This window comes from Bradysia coprophila, chromosome III (genome assembly GCF_014529535.1).
Source record: "Bradysia coprophila strain Holo2 chromosome III, BU_Bcop_v1, whole genome shotgun sequence".
NCBI classification, from domain to species: domain Eukaryota; kingdom Metazoa; phylum Arthropoda; class Insecta; order Diptera; family Sciaridae; genus Bradysia; species Bradysia coprophila.
Genome location: NC_050736.1, coordinates 69,191 through 86,173, shown reverse-complemented (window position 1 = coordinate 86,173; position 16,983 = coordinate 69,191).

The following is a 16,983-nucleotide window of genomic DNA, read 5'->3' as shown; positions in this document are numbered from 1 at the left end:
TCTCAAAGACCTTGCAGATAAGAGCCCTCATTTGAAAGCTTTACCATTTTCCAGTCAGAACAGCACTTCACTTGTGAAACAAAATTTAACTCACACTGAAATCACATTGCTCGTGTCAGCGTTTATTTATGCAACTTATCTACTCATTAACTAAACTGGTTGTTTTTCAAATACAGAGGACGATAGTGTAATTAAGACATAAATTTTCTCCAGCTGTTTTTCACCTGGCCTACGACTAGACTTAAAGCTGCTAATCAATGCCTTAAATTCCATGATCACTACCAAAGTTTTTCTTCGCGATTGGAAACGACAATATGACAGTTGTTTGTAAGTAAGACAAATAACAACACGAATTATTTGACATACTTTTCTGCACTCGTGTCGAAATGAGTTACACACTTTTCCAAACACCGTTATAGTTAGAGGCAGTGAAATTTCAGCATGAATTTGCTTCAGCTGATTTGCAGTTGATCCACACGTCTTTATAAACAGTTTTGATTGTATGCGTGGCTCGGCTGAAAAACAGCTGAAGCAAATTCGTGCTGAAGTTTCACTGCCTCTGAATGTAATTGGGTTTCAATTTTATTTTTAGGATTGTTGAATTTTCTTTGTGAATATTCTTTGAAGAGATTGTTTTGCACGCTGCTGTGAACAGCATTTCCCAAATTCTAAATCAACACGAAAATAAATCCCTCTCTGGATTTAATAACTATGCGCCAATTTTATTTAATCCTTTGACTGAAAAATAAATATTTTCCATCAAAATATTTCTTGTGAATTCCAGCATTCGACACAAAAGAAAAGGTTTTAAAAATCGCACCTAAAAAATAGATAATAAAAGTGTCAACATCAATTTATTGGCAACATACATTCATCTGCCCTACCCCTTCCCCACATATTTATGTGAAAAACGTTTTTTTTTATCGTTTGGAATTTATTTTTAGTGCGCCATTTTTAATAAAAATAAAGCTGAATATAAAAAACACATTTTATTGATGCATTTTATTACACAAAATATATATATTTCACATTTAAAAAACACACACCCGGTATGCCTAAAATATTTTCGTCATCATATAACTAGTTTTTCTTTTTTCATCAGATTCATCATATTTTTCCTGTTTAAAATTATATTTCATAAATTTTACAATCCAACAATTTTGTAATAATATTTATAGCATGAATGTACTCCAGCAAATACATATATACATGTATTTGAAACAAAATAATAATAAAAAATATATTATATTCATGACACGTCTAATAAATATATGGAAGGTTTGTTGCTAAAACAAAAATCTTTATTTGTACGACGATACAATAATAATATATTCGAAAAGTCTACCAACATTTATATGAACCGATGTTTGTGTTCTCTGTCCGGAAGCTATGAGAGAGAAAAAGAAGCAGAAAAAAAACATTTGGATAAATATATTTATATAAAATATAGCTTAACCGACCCTTAATATTATATTGTTACACACAACAATGGAGATTTTCTTTCTTCCTTTTTTTTCTGAATATAATAATGTATGTTGTGCTGTTGTGCGTAATAAAGTAACCGAATTTTCGATATTTTATATGTGAAAAAAGGGATACAACGTAATAAAGGGAAAATGGAGATTTCGAAAAGCTTCATTTTATGATTAAATCCGTCTCCCATTGCAATGAAGAGACGATTGATACTCTTTCTGTAACATGAAATGTAGTTAAAAGAAGGTAAGGTAACAATTAGCCGACAGAATAAATTTTAAGATGTGATGACAGGTGTGACAAAACACATTGTGTGGGAAGAATGTAGGAAGTGGCTTTTTGGTGGCACGTGGGTGAGCGTTGAAGGTTAGAGGAACCAGTCACATGCCCGCAATTTTTCTAACGAGTGCTAAAAGTGTTTTAGAGAATAAAAGTAAATAGTTTTTTTTCCTGACTAGAGTGAAAATATCGCGAATATGTCGCGTATTTTCAATATCGTTTAGGAAAAACGTTGTTCATAATTTATGCTAATAGTATAGGAACTGCATTCCAGAACTGCGTGCGCTAGGAAATAGTTATTTCATGCATTGGGCATACACATCTGAATTTTTCTCACTTTGTTCGGGCTACAACTCGCGAAATTGCCTAAAATCTACCATCCACAAAAGATACGCAAATAACTATTTTATATGATTTTAAGCTTCTAGTTAATTTTCTTTATCACATACGCGCGGTGTTCGGATGTCAAAACCTAGAAGTTTAATTCAAAAATTACACTTCAGCTCTATGTTGTTGTCTCGTTTTCGCTTATGTGATAAAATAGAGTACACACTTGTCACTATCAGTCTTGGCAAGCCTCGACTTCTTCGTGACAAGCGTGTAATATATATTGCATCCCTAGGGTTGTAATAACCCACTTTCGACGCTAGGGACTCATTCTAGCATTCTCCTACCTTTAGCCCTATTTTTCCTAATTAACCGATTATAGTGTCACTGGTTCATTAAAAAAACACAATTGTTAGTGTGAAGTGAACATGCAACCATTGTATCTGCTGTAGCCTTAAACCACATAAATAAAACGCAGTCATCCAAATCCACTTAGTTCCACTCGAAAGCTAACTGCTGGAGCAATTATGGTATATTATCAGCCTTCAAAAAAAAAGTTCACGGTATTGGCTTAAAGTCAATAAAAATAGTGCTCGACGAAACGCGATTGTACTTTAAAGTAGACACCGATTGAAGGAAACTGATTTTGTCGGTAGGTTTTATTTTAATCATCAATCAACCGGTAGAAAATTCATCTATCCCATCGAATCGATTTTAATTTAACAGAAAATACACCAAGAGCAAATATCCCGTCTGAAGTAGTAGAACTTAATCATCAACGATTTTTCATTCTGGTTGAATTTCCAGCACATAAATAAATCAATATTAATACTCTTAAATCCACAATGAAAAGTTTCTCGACATACAACGAGAATTCGTCGTAAATGAAGAAACAAATAATGCGCTATAGCTATCACAAACGCTTGCAGCCCTCAATATTTATTCACCACATCTTAAGAGTATTTGATTGTTTTCAAGTTTTTTTTTTGTTTTGTTTAAGTCACACATTGAAAGTTTATCGAGGAATCGAAGATTTTTTTTTAAAAAACAATTTCGAATTACTTCTACTCTCCAATGTATCACACAAACATTCTAAAACAGGGCCGTAACTATCCTTCTTTGCAAAATCAAATTGGTTACTTTGCCTTTGTGGAATGGTATAAACTTCGGTACAATGCTACACAGTGTACAAACAACTCAGGCACCAAAACAAAATTCTAAGAATTAACTTTACGTGTTACGACATGTTCCATTTTCATTTACATTGCCTAATCACGTAAGTATTGTATTTACGAGGTTCCAAGTTGTGTATTTGACAAGTGGGGAATACAGCCGTGGGAAGTAATATACATAGGCGGAGGCGGCAGGCAAATCATTACGACAGTTCAGTTAATGCATCTATTACTTGATTTGATTTAAGTATTTCCAATAGTCTGAAATAAAATCCCCAGTGAAATTAAAAGTCTCAAAAGACAAGATATTTGAGACCGTGAATCGAAATTTTGAGACTTTTATTTTCACCAGGGATCGTTCACTTCATTTGTTATAATAAATGTATTTTGCTATAAAAGACACCCCTAACTATTTCCAACTAATGCCGTTTTCATGACATCATCATGTTTGAATGTATGTGTCTTTAATTAAAATAGTGACATACTTGATTTCAATACACTTCCCTCACCTGTTGATGTAATAGAATCAAAACTTTAGTAAAGCAAAAAAGGAGATTGTGTAGCACCTGGCTACGGCACTGCCTAAAAAAGGTAGCAATAGAAATTCTTGCGAATACAATATTAAAGATTATTATGTTTATTTAAGCTCAATTCCACAAAGAATAAGAGTTACGGAAAAGTTTGAAGCATAAACGAAATTTTGTAAACAATTAGAGAAAGTTGATTTGTCAATATGATGAAAGTAAATATTGATGCTCACATTTCTACGATTAAGTTTAAATGTTAAGCACATCGCTTTCACAATATCCAATAAACCTACGTTTACATCAGTTATTTTGAGTTTTACATTTTTTTCTCTGTTGACAGTGACCAATGTAAGTGTTCCGATATTTTCATTTTGATGAGTGGGGATGTTTGTTTGTTAGCCTGCGTCGAAAGCATCGTAGTACGGCTCACTAGCTGCATTTTGGTGCATTTTGGTATAAAAGCGTGAATTTTTTACCATTGATAAATATGCATTTGGGGATTCCAAAACGATTAGGAGACTTTGAAAAAGTGACCTCTAGTGCCATCTTCATCCGGTTGAAGATTTCGATGCAGAGGTAACTTTGATGAATTTCTGTGTAGCAGGAATCGAAGCTACGCAGGTGATATTGGTCTCAAACGGAAGCTGAGGGTTCAAAGTTTTTTTAGTGCAAAAAAATTTCACGAATTTTCCGATTTTCCCGCAGTTTTTCCGAATTTTCTTAAAAATGATATTTTAAAACTGAGGTGAAAATTAGGTAATTTTTAAAATTGATTCAATTTTTTTTTTCGCTATTATCGTTGCACCTTCAGTTTCCAAACTTTTAACGATGAAAAAGTTTTTGGATGTTCCGCAGCAGTGGTAAATAGTTTCAGTTTTCATCGAAAATTTGAACCCTTTTGCATGGCGAATTTTTTTCTGCGAATTTTTTTTCGTAAATTTAATGAGACTAGTACTGGGAATGCTAGGCATGATTTAAAAACAAAATAAAACCAGTTTTCCGATTTTTAAAAAAATATTGAATGTCCAAAATCTGCTAAAATTTGTAAATTTTCCTCCTTCGGCGAAATTTGACAGACTCTAAAAAATCCATAAACGCCGCAAACAGCACAAGATTACTTTAAATGCCTAGCTGGGACCCTCAGCTTTCAAACGATACCAAAACCTCTACCTCCGGATCAAAGGATGTATGCCTTGTGATGTGAGATATGTGGTTGGACCCAATTTCAAGCAAATTTCGAAATATATGAGAGGTGTGTGACTCAATCTCTAAAATACACATACGCCTCTACTTTCCACACATATCCATGGGATTGTCAATCGGCTTCGCAAATTAATGTTAAGCTCAATGACCTTTCAAAAGATGCAGAATAATGTTGCTGTGACGATAGAGATTATGATGTAAAATGCATTTCAATTAAACGGTGTATTAAAACCGTGTATTAAATCCTCTCAACAAAGCCTATATGATCAAGGGTTGATTTTACATGTGAGAATGGGTAAATTGACTTAATTTAATATGCATGAGTAAAGATAGATATTAGGTTACCAGATGAGAAAGGAAAAATGTTAATTTGAAATTTTAATCTAACCTGTCATCAACAATTAACAATTTCACTGTTCAAACTATTACTTCATGTGATCAAAAATATTTATATATTGATTTCAGAAATCTTTTACTTCATTTGTTTTGAACATGTTTTTTACTATATAAAACCTCATTAGTCGGAGCTTGTCGTTTATTATTGCTGTCGTGGTCGATAACAGATGACAGCCGTCTGTAACAGGTTAACTTTGGTTACATGAAACTTTAACTGTGCAACAACATTAGCTCTCCGTTTTAAAACGTCCCCTATTGTTTCGTTTGATTTTTTTTTTACAGTTTTTATTACAGTCGAAGGCAGTCAATTTTCAGCATAAATTAGCTTCAGCTGTTTTTCAGCTGATCCATACAAACAATCAGCACCGTCTATACGTCTTTATACGGTTTTACCACTATCATGAGCGTGCGTGTAGCAGCTTCAACCGTATAAACAAGTATAAACCGTTTTGATTGTATGTGAGGATCAGCTGAAAAACAGCTGAAGCAAATTTATGCTGAAAATTGACTGCCTTTGACTGTATCGAAAATAAATTAATATTAAGTAAGAAAAAGCATTATATAAAAAAAAAATCATCTAATTTTTTCTTCTCGAATGTGCTGTATACAAGCTATATTGCCCCGTTGAATGGCTAGACCTTTTGCCCCGTTGAATGGCAAGACCTTTTGATATAAGAAATCTACAGCTCGTTTTTCGCCTGTAGCCTTTTTCAGACGTTTGTCAATATTATTCGTAAATAGCTTTGTTTCTGGACTCTCAAATGCAATCGGTGTGAATATGTGATTCTCCTTCAGATTGATGTAATGATTGTGTTTTTTACGTTCTGGCTGTTCTGCAATACTACCAGCTTTTGAAGATGACATTTTCAAGTATGATGGAGCTAATGTATCTCGAATAGTGACGACTTGCCTCTGCTCCAAGGAATCAACGTCATACCATCTGGTCTTTTACCATCAACTCTCGAAATATCGGGTGTTGTATAATATTTGGATATAGGGCTCGAAACAGATCGTTCTGACCTGATATGAATCTGAAAAAAGGAGATATGAAAATTTCAGATCCGGATCTCAGGCGGCGTGATCTGATCTGATCTGAAATCTGAAAATTGGAAGCCGATCTGATCTGATCTGAAAACTGAAAATTTGAATCTGGAAATTTTCGGATAAATCTGACATTCAAAATAATTGCGACTTGTCAACTTTCGGCACCCTGGACTTTACTTAAATAGTCGTGGAATGCCTCCAAATAAAAATCTAGAATCTAGAATTCAGTTTTGGATTTTTAGAAATTTATTTGGAGGCATTCCTCGACTATTTAAGTAAAGTCCAGGGTGCCGAAAGTTGGCAAGCCGCAATTAATTTCAATGTGTTAACCATGTTATGTCTTGGGATCCATCCTTTACTCAACATACATGTCAGGCCGTGTAGACCGTTTTTATTCACTAATTATTATGCGTGCGATTATAAATGCAACGAAACTTAGATCATGATTTTCTCACAAATTCGAGCGCAGCTTTCAAGCGCGGTAGTTTTTTAAATTTCTCTCAACGTTTCTTTGTCTCTCGTCTGTCATTTATGCAAAGAGAGTTTATTTCGAAACATAGAGGTTATGTTTTGATTTGTATTTTGTTTTGAAAGTCGTTAGCACCATGTCGTTAATTTTATATAAAACTTCGAAGGAACACGCATCGTCAGATGTGGTATACTACTGCCTCTACGGATATTTCTTTTTGGGTCAACGAAAATCACAGCTCGCAAAAACCTTCAACAAAAATAAGTCGACCATCACGCGCTGGATAAAAAAGTACCTCGAAAATGGTTTTTACTCCAGATCCGAAGCTCGAAAATTGGCAAAATTTAATGATGGACAAAGAAATTGGATTATTGAATTGTACCGCCGGAATCCTGTTACTTACCTGCACGAAGCAAAGTGCCTTTTCATGAAAAAATTCGAAACGAACATATCGGCCTCGTCTATTTGCCGTATACTTCATCACGCAGGATACACTTGGAAGACTCTGGAAAGACGTGCCATTCAAGTTCGTGAGGACGACATCACCCGATTTTTTTTTGAGCTGGCTGCCATACAATGGGATTTGTCATCGTTGACTTTTTTGGATGAGGTAGGATTTGACAACAAGGGAATATTGAGGAACAAAGGATACGGAATCAAGGGTGAGCGATTGGTGCATCGAGGTGAGTTTGTGCGAAAACCCAGAATATCGTTGCTGTGTTTCTTGGGTCAGTCAGGCATCCAGGCCACTTACCAAACGGATGGGACATTCACGAGAAAGATATTCTTTTCCAACATCAGAGATTTCGTTCTGAGCAACAAGGTGCAAACATATCCCGGCAGACATTCGGTTTTTATTTTGGATGGAGCTAGGATACACTGTGATCCGAACATAACGACTTACTTGCGGTCGTTGGGAATCATGGTGATTTTCTTACCCGCATATTGTCCGTTCTATAATCCGATAGAAATCATTTTCGGGTTGTGCAAAAAGAGCATGAAAAAAAGCTACAAGGAAGGAAGCGATTTGTTGTCAGCTGTGGCATCCACCATCACTAAATTCAGCTACTTCGACTCGACGGCAATATTTACGAAATGTGGTTACAATTATGACGGCACGTTCGATCCAATGAAAAACCTCTGAGTGCCGTAATTCAACATGTGTAATTCTCAAGACCCTTTAAGGTTTTAACAAAGTAATTCTCAAGCCCCTAAAGGTTTTTTAACAAAGCAATGCTCCAAGAGCAATATAATGAATTCTGTCCTACGATAAAGAAATAAATGAAAAATGTTAACCGAACCATCTGCCTCATATATCAGTTCATATGGTCAATGTCTTCACAATCCGTGACCAACTCTGCAGTATCAAGCGAAAACGTAGATTCCATTGGTTGTACGGCGTTGTTCATATCACACAGGAGTGACTCTTCTCGTTCGGCTTGCTGTTCCAGATACTCGAGGTGCGTCATCAAACTTTCCACTTCTCGTTGGCACGAGTTTATAATCGATTGCAATTGTTGCACCCGCAAACGAATACCATGCAAACTTGTACGTTGCATCCCATTCACGTTTCGAGCAAGACGAAGTCCTTGCTGAGCATTCGATAAAATTTCTGCCTCACTGGTGACAATATTTCGAAACAACACCACAACATGGTCCGGAGGACTGTCTCGTATAAGTTGTTCGTGTGCATGCGTTGGTTTTGCTGCGATGAATGTAGCCCATATTCGCCAGCCTATCGGTTGTGGTGTCGTTAGATGATGTGAGTGAGCCGACTTAAGCTTACCGATGATCTCGTCAATCAACTCGTTGGCAACGGCAGTAGATCGGTCACGAACAGCTGGGTCCAATAATTGTTTTTTCACAATATTGAAAATTCCGTTTGTTGCAACGTTGCGAGTGTAAACAAAGACCACCACGTCCACTTCTTTGCTTCTTAGGCTCACTAGCAAATCCGTGCTGATGCCTGTAGGAGTGTGATTTCTTCTGCCCTTAGGATCGAAGATCTGCACAAATTTATCAATTTGATTGTTGGCAATATCTGGAACATCAGCGCTCCAAGCAACATTTTCGCCTTCGACGATGACTTCACGCTCCAGGCAACCACTATCAACGATTGTCTTCCAAATGTTATCAAGTAGTTCGGTGAGGTCACCAGATCCAATATCCTTCGCCCCAGTGTAAATAGGAACGCCATTTCGCTGGCTAACAAAGTTTTTCTTATAAAATTTACACTTCAAATAATACAGTTGCGACTCCATTTTAATCGAATAGTAACACGTTGTTTGTTTATACTCACTGAGATGTCAGACGAGAGAGAAAGCGAGCCAAACGTCAAAATTTTTTATATGCTGCGTCGGATCGATTTCTCTCTTTTTATAAAATGCGAGAATTGACGAGAGTCTAATTTCGTTTGATATTTTTAATAAATATTCTTCGCAAATGTTACAATCCAGACGCAGAGCTAAACGGAGGCAAAACGGATGACTGTGAATTTAAGTTGTTAATCATTCAAGATTAATATTAGTTAATCGTCTGATATCGACAGCAATGACAAACATAAGCAATAGAATCGGATTAACATATTCTTTTACAATGAAGTGTATGGTAAAACGAATGAAATAATAGATTCCAAGCCGTGTTCTCTTCTTTTAAGTTCAAAATTTAACGAAAGAGCGAAGAGACCTAATCCTCGACTTAATCGTTAAGATACGGTTGCCGTTTCAATCGAAAACAAAATTTTCGAATTTGCATTAAGTTTTTACTCGGCATTTTCACTGAATATTTATTTAAAACATCCATTGATCAATCAAACTAATATACTTTGACACGTTATATTTGATTTTGTTTCACCAGATTGAGAACGTCACAACGATTTTTATTCTCTTCTAAAAAGAAAATCGTACAATTTGTCATGTTTTTCGATGTTTTTTTTTATTCTTTCGCCGTTTACTTTTATTTAAAAAACAAAGAAGGAGAAAATTTTATGTTTCCCAAATAAACGATTTATCTTTTCTCTTTTTTTTCTTTCTTTCACAGAGTTAGAAAAACAAACAAAAATCTTTATTAAAATCAACTTTAGGCATAAAATCTCAATACGCTAAGGATTATTGTAATAAAGGTAATTTATCACCCTCCCTCCAAGTGTATGTACAAGCAGGAAAATATAACTTTTTCTCTTTTTTTATGGGTGATGGTAAAGTCTTTACCGTTATATATGCTTAAGTCGGTACCTATCAAGTGGAAGACTTTAACTTTGTTCGTTTTTTTTTCGTTTTTTTTTCGTTTTTTTTTCTTTTTCGAGGAAAAGCTTTTTATTTATTTCTTTTTGTGCATGCTTTTTTGACTGAAATAAATAATTTGTATGACATGCTAAGATGAAATTGTCAATGTTAGTATTATCGCACCCTATTTTCTATAAGCTGCAATTTGCCGTCAAGCTTTGTTTTCGAATCAAAATGCTTTCGGTTTTTTTTACGACAAAATCTACTCATATTATAAGCTTTGACGGTATTTTGCGAAAATGGAACACTTTGTGTGAATTTGTTATGACAATGCAGAAGAAAAAAAATTAAAGGGAAAAGAATTTTGGTTTATGACACGATATGGCACACTCAACACGATTCCTTGCAAACGTCGAAACCAGACTTTTTTGCTTAAGTTTTTGTTTTCTAATTATCGAATATAATTGGCAACAATAATTGGTTAGAGACCTAACGGCTATCGTTTATCAAGTAATGTGATTGGGGAGCCAAAAACGTGCATTACATATGTACGCGTTCGAGCCGCATATTTCCAAAGTTCGATTTTGTCGCAGATAGACGACATATATTCTTAGAAATAAAATTGAGAGTACTGGTCACCATATTAGATACGACGGTAGTTGTGACAGTCAGTAGCATGTATCGATCGGCGCAGAAATAAAGTGGCTTACCTTTTATCGAAAATACCCGGTTCAGCGATTTTAATTTTTGCATAAAAGTTCGTTCAAGCTCCCCGTGTTATATTACGCTGTCAGCAGAGAGATGCTAAGATTACGGCTGGGACGCCGTTTCGACGGATAGAGGGAATTTGTCAGCCTTTTTCATATAACGAATGAAATGTCAAAAATGGCTGACTTTTTCCAAAATTGGTCGGTTGTTTACAAAATAATTAATTTTTGACTACAATGATTCGAGAAGCAGAATATGGAAATACGTTTGCATCGGTTTCAAAATTAACGTAAAGGGTTTTATTTGCAAGGTACTTTCGTATTATCTGAGATATACGCGTTCAAAAATTGGTCTCCAAAATTGCTTTTTTCAATTCGGAAATTGTGTACGAATACTGAATCTGATTTATAAATAAATGGACTTACGTTCATTCTGATCCCACAAGGATCATGTTAGCAATTTATTTCATTAAAATTGGTGATGCTGGAAGTATTAAAAAAAATCTGTGGTTATGTCTTTTTCAATTTGACAGCTGGTCGCATACGGTTCAAATTTTTTCAGAAATGATGGACAAATTCCCTCTATCCGTCGAAACGGCGTCCCAGCCGTCATATTAGCATCTCTCTGGCTGTCAGGTAGTGGACATATTTGGCAAATGGATTACAACTCTCATAAAGTCAACTTATAAATCCAAATTTTTAAGTAATGGAAACTCCAAAATCTTCAACTTATTTTTTTGGAATATTTTTCATGCATTTGTCCAATATTCGAAAGTTCGTTTCATTTGCCTATAGGTGATACGTTTTGATTGAAAGAACGAGAATTTCTACAACTTATTAGACGCGAAAACATTCGAACATTCGAGGCTTTAAGGAACACCTTACTCTTACCTCTTACGGTTACGTTTTTTTCCAAGTCAGTTGAAGAGCTATGACTAACGACGGAAAAACAATTAACAATTTTAAATTTTCAGAAGGAAAGTTAAAATAACTCGAAGACGAAATGATGTTGCGCAGTGGTTGATATTCCAGTTTTAATACGTATTAACCACTAGTTGATAACTGATTAACCATCACCGATTAATCATTGGTTAATCATGGTAATCAATGGTTAATCATGTTAATAACTGGTTAATCATGTTAATCATGGTTATGGTTACTCATGCTAATCACTACGAAAAAAAGAGTGAGCAACCCCTCGAGCAAATCGACACATTTTTTTATGGAAGAATTGGTACCAAACTCAGCTCCACAAATCAAAAATAGTGATGGTTGTTTGTTGGTGAAGAGTGTCACGATCGAATCCATTTCCTTCTGCGTATTTGTCGAACGCCATCCTAGCGTAAGGTGCTATTGTCTCAATGTCTCACGTAAATCCAATAGAATCACCCCGTCGGAGTCACATAACTGCATAGGAGTCACGATCAATAGATGCTACTCGTACACATAATCGCCTGCTAATTTATGCCCTTTCCTCTTCAGGCAGTTTTTTCTCGTGCCACGATGGTATTCCGTTGATTTTAGCGTCAAATTTATTTCTTTACCAGTTTCAAGGAAACTCTCGATTTCAAAATTGATTTCAAAGGATTTTTTTTTCAATATTTATGTGTATAAACCAACATATGCAATGCAATTGATGACGTCATTGGACAAAATGAGTGCACAAACATTTCAAAATCGTTTACCTTTCCGTGACAATTAGATTTTTAAACAAATTAAACAGATTCTCTTCGCACTTAATGTATTTTAGTATAGAACTACCACATCCTATGTACATAAAAGTTCAATTTAGAACCGATGCATATGAAATTTATTCGGAACACTGCACTGTGAACTTTTTTTTTGTGAGAAAAAAAAAGTCTCGCAAAATATTCACCCCGAAAAATATACTATGCATAAAACTTCAGACCAGTAAAAGTTTTATTTCGTTTTATTCAAATTTATTGCGCTGTTCTTTGATTTTATTTCTACGGGTAATGAATTTATGTAATTGCTCGAAAAGTAAATGAGGCGGCAGAGGAAAAAATTTAAATAAATGTTGAAATTTTTGTGAATAAAATTTGTTTTGATCATCAATCAATAATCACGTCAAATTTATTACAACTTTTTGCAGAAAATTTAAATTGTAAAATAAAATTTGTTTTCAGCATAAAAGCGAAATGGTTTCATAGAGCTTTTGAAATTGAGTTAACCCAAAAATATAATCGTCAACCGATTACAAAATTATAGATTGGTCTTGATTTACCATAGAGGCACGGATTTTATCTATATGCGAAGCACAGAGAAAGTTCTGGGCACCGATTCTCGTAACTCCTAATATTCGTAACTTGACAGTTGCGTGTATAAAATCCCATAAGAATTGTCAAGTTACGATTTCTTAAAGTTAAGAAAGGTAGGAGAATCTACGCCCTCTGTAGTCACAAATATTCTGTTATGTGGATTTTACGTAATTTTTACTATATTAAAATTCTCTATGAATATAGGATCCACACACAACCCACAAAAATCCGATATTTCGGTATCGAATTTCTACCGACTGCAAACACAGCAATGCTACTCTTTAACAAGAAAAAGACGATTGCAAAAACCAATTAAATTCTATTAATTCAAACATCAATAAATATATAAACTAACTCTTTATTCATACAACCCCACGAAAATATAATCGAAACCATCACTTTCATTCACCATTCAGGAAACACAAGTTCCCTTTTATGCGGAAAACTGCCATGGCATTGTAATGTAATAAAGCTTTTCAATTAAAGAAAACATTGCCGAACTTATAGATGGCTGTTTAACAATTCAATGAACCCAATTTTCCGATTGATTAATTAAGTGTATTTTTATATGCCATGTCGGTTTGTTCCTATGTCGCTGGGATCGAACAGCCAAACTGGAATAGTGAGTTATATATATGTTATGTTATATAGAACTAGCTGTTTATATGAATTGAAAGGTTTGAGTATTAGCCGAGGATATGTAGAGGGAGTAAGATGAATGGTATTCGTAATATAATGCACCTTTCAATTAGTAACCAGTATTGCGTATACTGAAAAACATTTTTACGAGTACAAGAATCTATGTGATGTTCAATAAATTTTGTCTGGGTAGGTAACGAAATCATGAGGAACTAGGTCAGGTCAATGGTGTTTTCATTGGTGCAGCAATTTTAATACTGAAGTACACACCTTTGACTCTAGTTTTTTTTACATTAATTTAGTTATAGCTGGGATGTGTTGTTTGGATGGTTTCCAATAATACATAAAATGTGAATTTCATTTGAAAAAGTTAGAAACAATCGAATTGAAAATTGTCCAACTTTGGGATAATAAATCAAAAAAGTTCGGGTGAAAAAAATTGAGATAATAATAAAGTTATGCAATCCTCATCACAAAGTGCCATACTGCATCAAATATAGCAGCAACAACAAGAAGAAAAAAACACTGAAAACTTTCACATCCAAGACAATATATAAAGTTAAACTATAAATACACAAGCAAAACAAGCATCACTATGCAGCTGTATGTATATTAGGCCTGTTCATTTTAGAGAAATAGTCTCAAATTCATCTGGCATTGTGTCTATCTGGTCCGGAAGGCTAAAATATTGGACCTGTATTTTTTTTAGAATTTTAAAAAATAGTTTAGATCTGGGGAGCGAAGCATTTGTTCATATGTACGAACGCGTTGGTTAGAAGAGTAAAAAAGATATACACCATCATTCTCCTCTCTTCTAACCAACGCTTTCGTACATTTGAACAAATGCTTCGCTCCCCAGATCTAAACTATTTTTTTAAATTCTAAAAAAAATGTGGGTCCAATATTTTAGCCTTCCGGACCAGATAAACACCATGCCAGATGATTTTGAGACTATTTCTCTAAAATGAACAGGCCTAATGTATATGCAAAGATGATATTTCAGACAGCAGAACAAAACAAAACATATTAATTTAGAATTTAATATAAAACTTCTGACTTAGATATGAACTTCTACTGGCAGCTAGAATCTACTGCATGTAATATGTGAAATGTACTGGTGAAAAATTGAAAACAGTTAAGAAAAATCTCTCGAGACAGTAAATTGTCCAAGAAAATGTCTTAATATAAATGTGCAATGAAGAATGATCCGACAGCCAGAATATCCTTTTTATGAATTCGTATCTAGACGTTCTATTAAAGATACCAATGATATATCGGAAGCGGTTTTGGTTAGATCGGTGGGCGAACCGTATAAATAATATTTATTCTAATTGTTTTTATCATGAAAGTGTTTGGATTTTTAACTTTCAAATAGTTGAACTGAAAGTACATCTATACTAGGTGTGTGCCTCTACATGCCACTAGCAATCTGTAGTTGGATAATATATTTTAACTAGTACACCTAAACTGCTTCGAGTAAAAGACAATTTCCTGACTAATAATGAAGTTAGTTCCCGAGCGGAGCGAGTTATTTTTATTTTTTATTCATTGGTGAAATTTGACTTAAACACACGAGCCAGAGACTAAAGTAAGGTTCGAAACACTTTGAAAAAACTACAACGTTTTGATTGGTAGAAGAAATTCCCGTAATTTTACTTTCGGCCCCCGCAGGTAAAAATTTTATCATTTTTAAGAGGCGATATAGCCATGACGAACTGAAGTTTGGTTTACATTTAACATGTTTTATTTTCATCAATACTATTCAGGAAAATAACGAATTTTATCTCAAATGATACGAAAATATTAAATTACCAATTCAGTGTTCGCCCGATTGGCTTATACGGTGAGTCCAACGTCCAACCCTGAGCGGAACACACTCAAATAACTTTTGACTACCTGTATTTTCATCATGTATCGAGTATCAAGTTTGTTTTATAGAATCTGTTACTGGTGTTGATTATTACAAAATCTATTACCAAGCTAGTAGACTTCGACGTTGGATTTTGTCGATATCAGATGACCTATTCAAATATAAAACAGACTGATTTTTACCAATCCTGTTTTTCATGTTGCACCAACCACAAGTGTTAGTTTATTTAAAACACTCCACTGTCAAAAGAAATCAAATAAAATAAAAATGTCTGTGGGACTTTTTAATTACCCGCCAAATACTTAATTAAATCCTCTTGAATAATATAATTCCACTTTACACAGTGAACCTCAGACAATCTATGTCAGACTTTGTAACATGTTAATATGCAACATGAATAACAAAGGAAAAAAAAAAGAAAATCACAAAACATCGTCAACAACAAACCGACGAAGACATTATATGCCTTTGAAGACGGAGGCGAAAAAAAACATGTAAAACCAGTTTGTAGTAAAATTCCACAACAAAATTTATCACGTTTAAAAGCAGCTTTAAAACGGCAAAGTTTACGATCCACGGCAAACGTTTTTCGGGTTAAAAACGTGCTGAAACAAATTAAATTTTGCATATTTAATGAATGACACTCGGCATTGTATTTTATTGGTGCTAAAATTATATTCCGAAAAGGGCATGCTCATAATTAATATTAACACGGAAAATGTGAAATAATAAAAAAGGACTTAATTTTGCGAGAAGCGAATACTTTATTGTTGATAGACATATTATACTATTAACAGCAAACAAACAAAATTGTTTAAACACACAAATAAATGGCAGGCTGTCTTATTAATAAACTCGTCTAATACGTAACACCATCATCATCCTTCCAAATGGAATTAGGCTCTTGCCATGTTAATATAATTCCTTTTTTTATTTTTATATCCATGGTTTTGAGAAATTAATATTCAGGTTATCACCAAGTTATAGAGGGAAATTTTAGAAATTTCTTTTAATTTCCGGTTGAGAAAAGGGGTTTTCTAGTTTGTTTGCATACCATTTGATTAATTCTCGTATTTCCTTTCGGTGTGGAAATGAAAATGACATTGTTATGGTGTGTATATCATAAAATGTTGTAACATTGAATTGAAAAATGTTTTTGAATGAGTGAGAAGTGTTGGTTTTGAAAAGGTATTATAGTTGTGGTTGGTGACAGAATAGCCGGGTGGGTTGTAACTTTAAATGGGGAGAAACTTTTTTTTTAAATGGTGAAATTTAATAATTCGTTTTACAAACTACAAAACTTGTGGAATAATATTTTATGTCTCATGTCATTCGTTTTCACAGACGAAATGTGTTTTCCGTGACTCCTCTAAA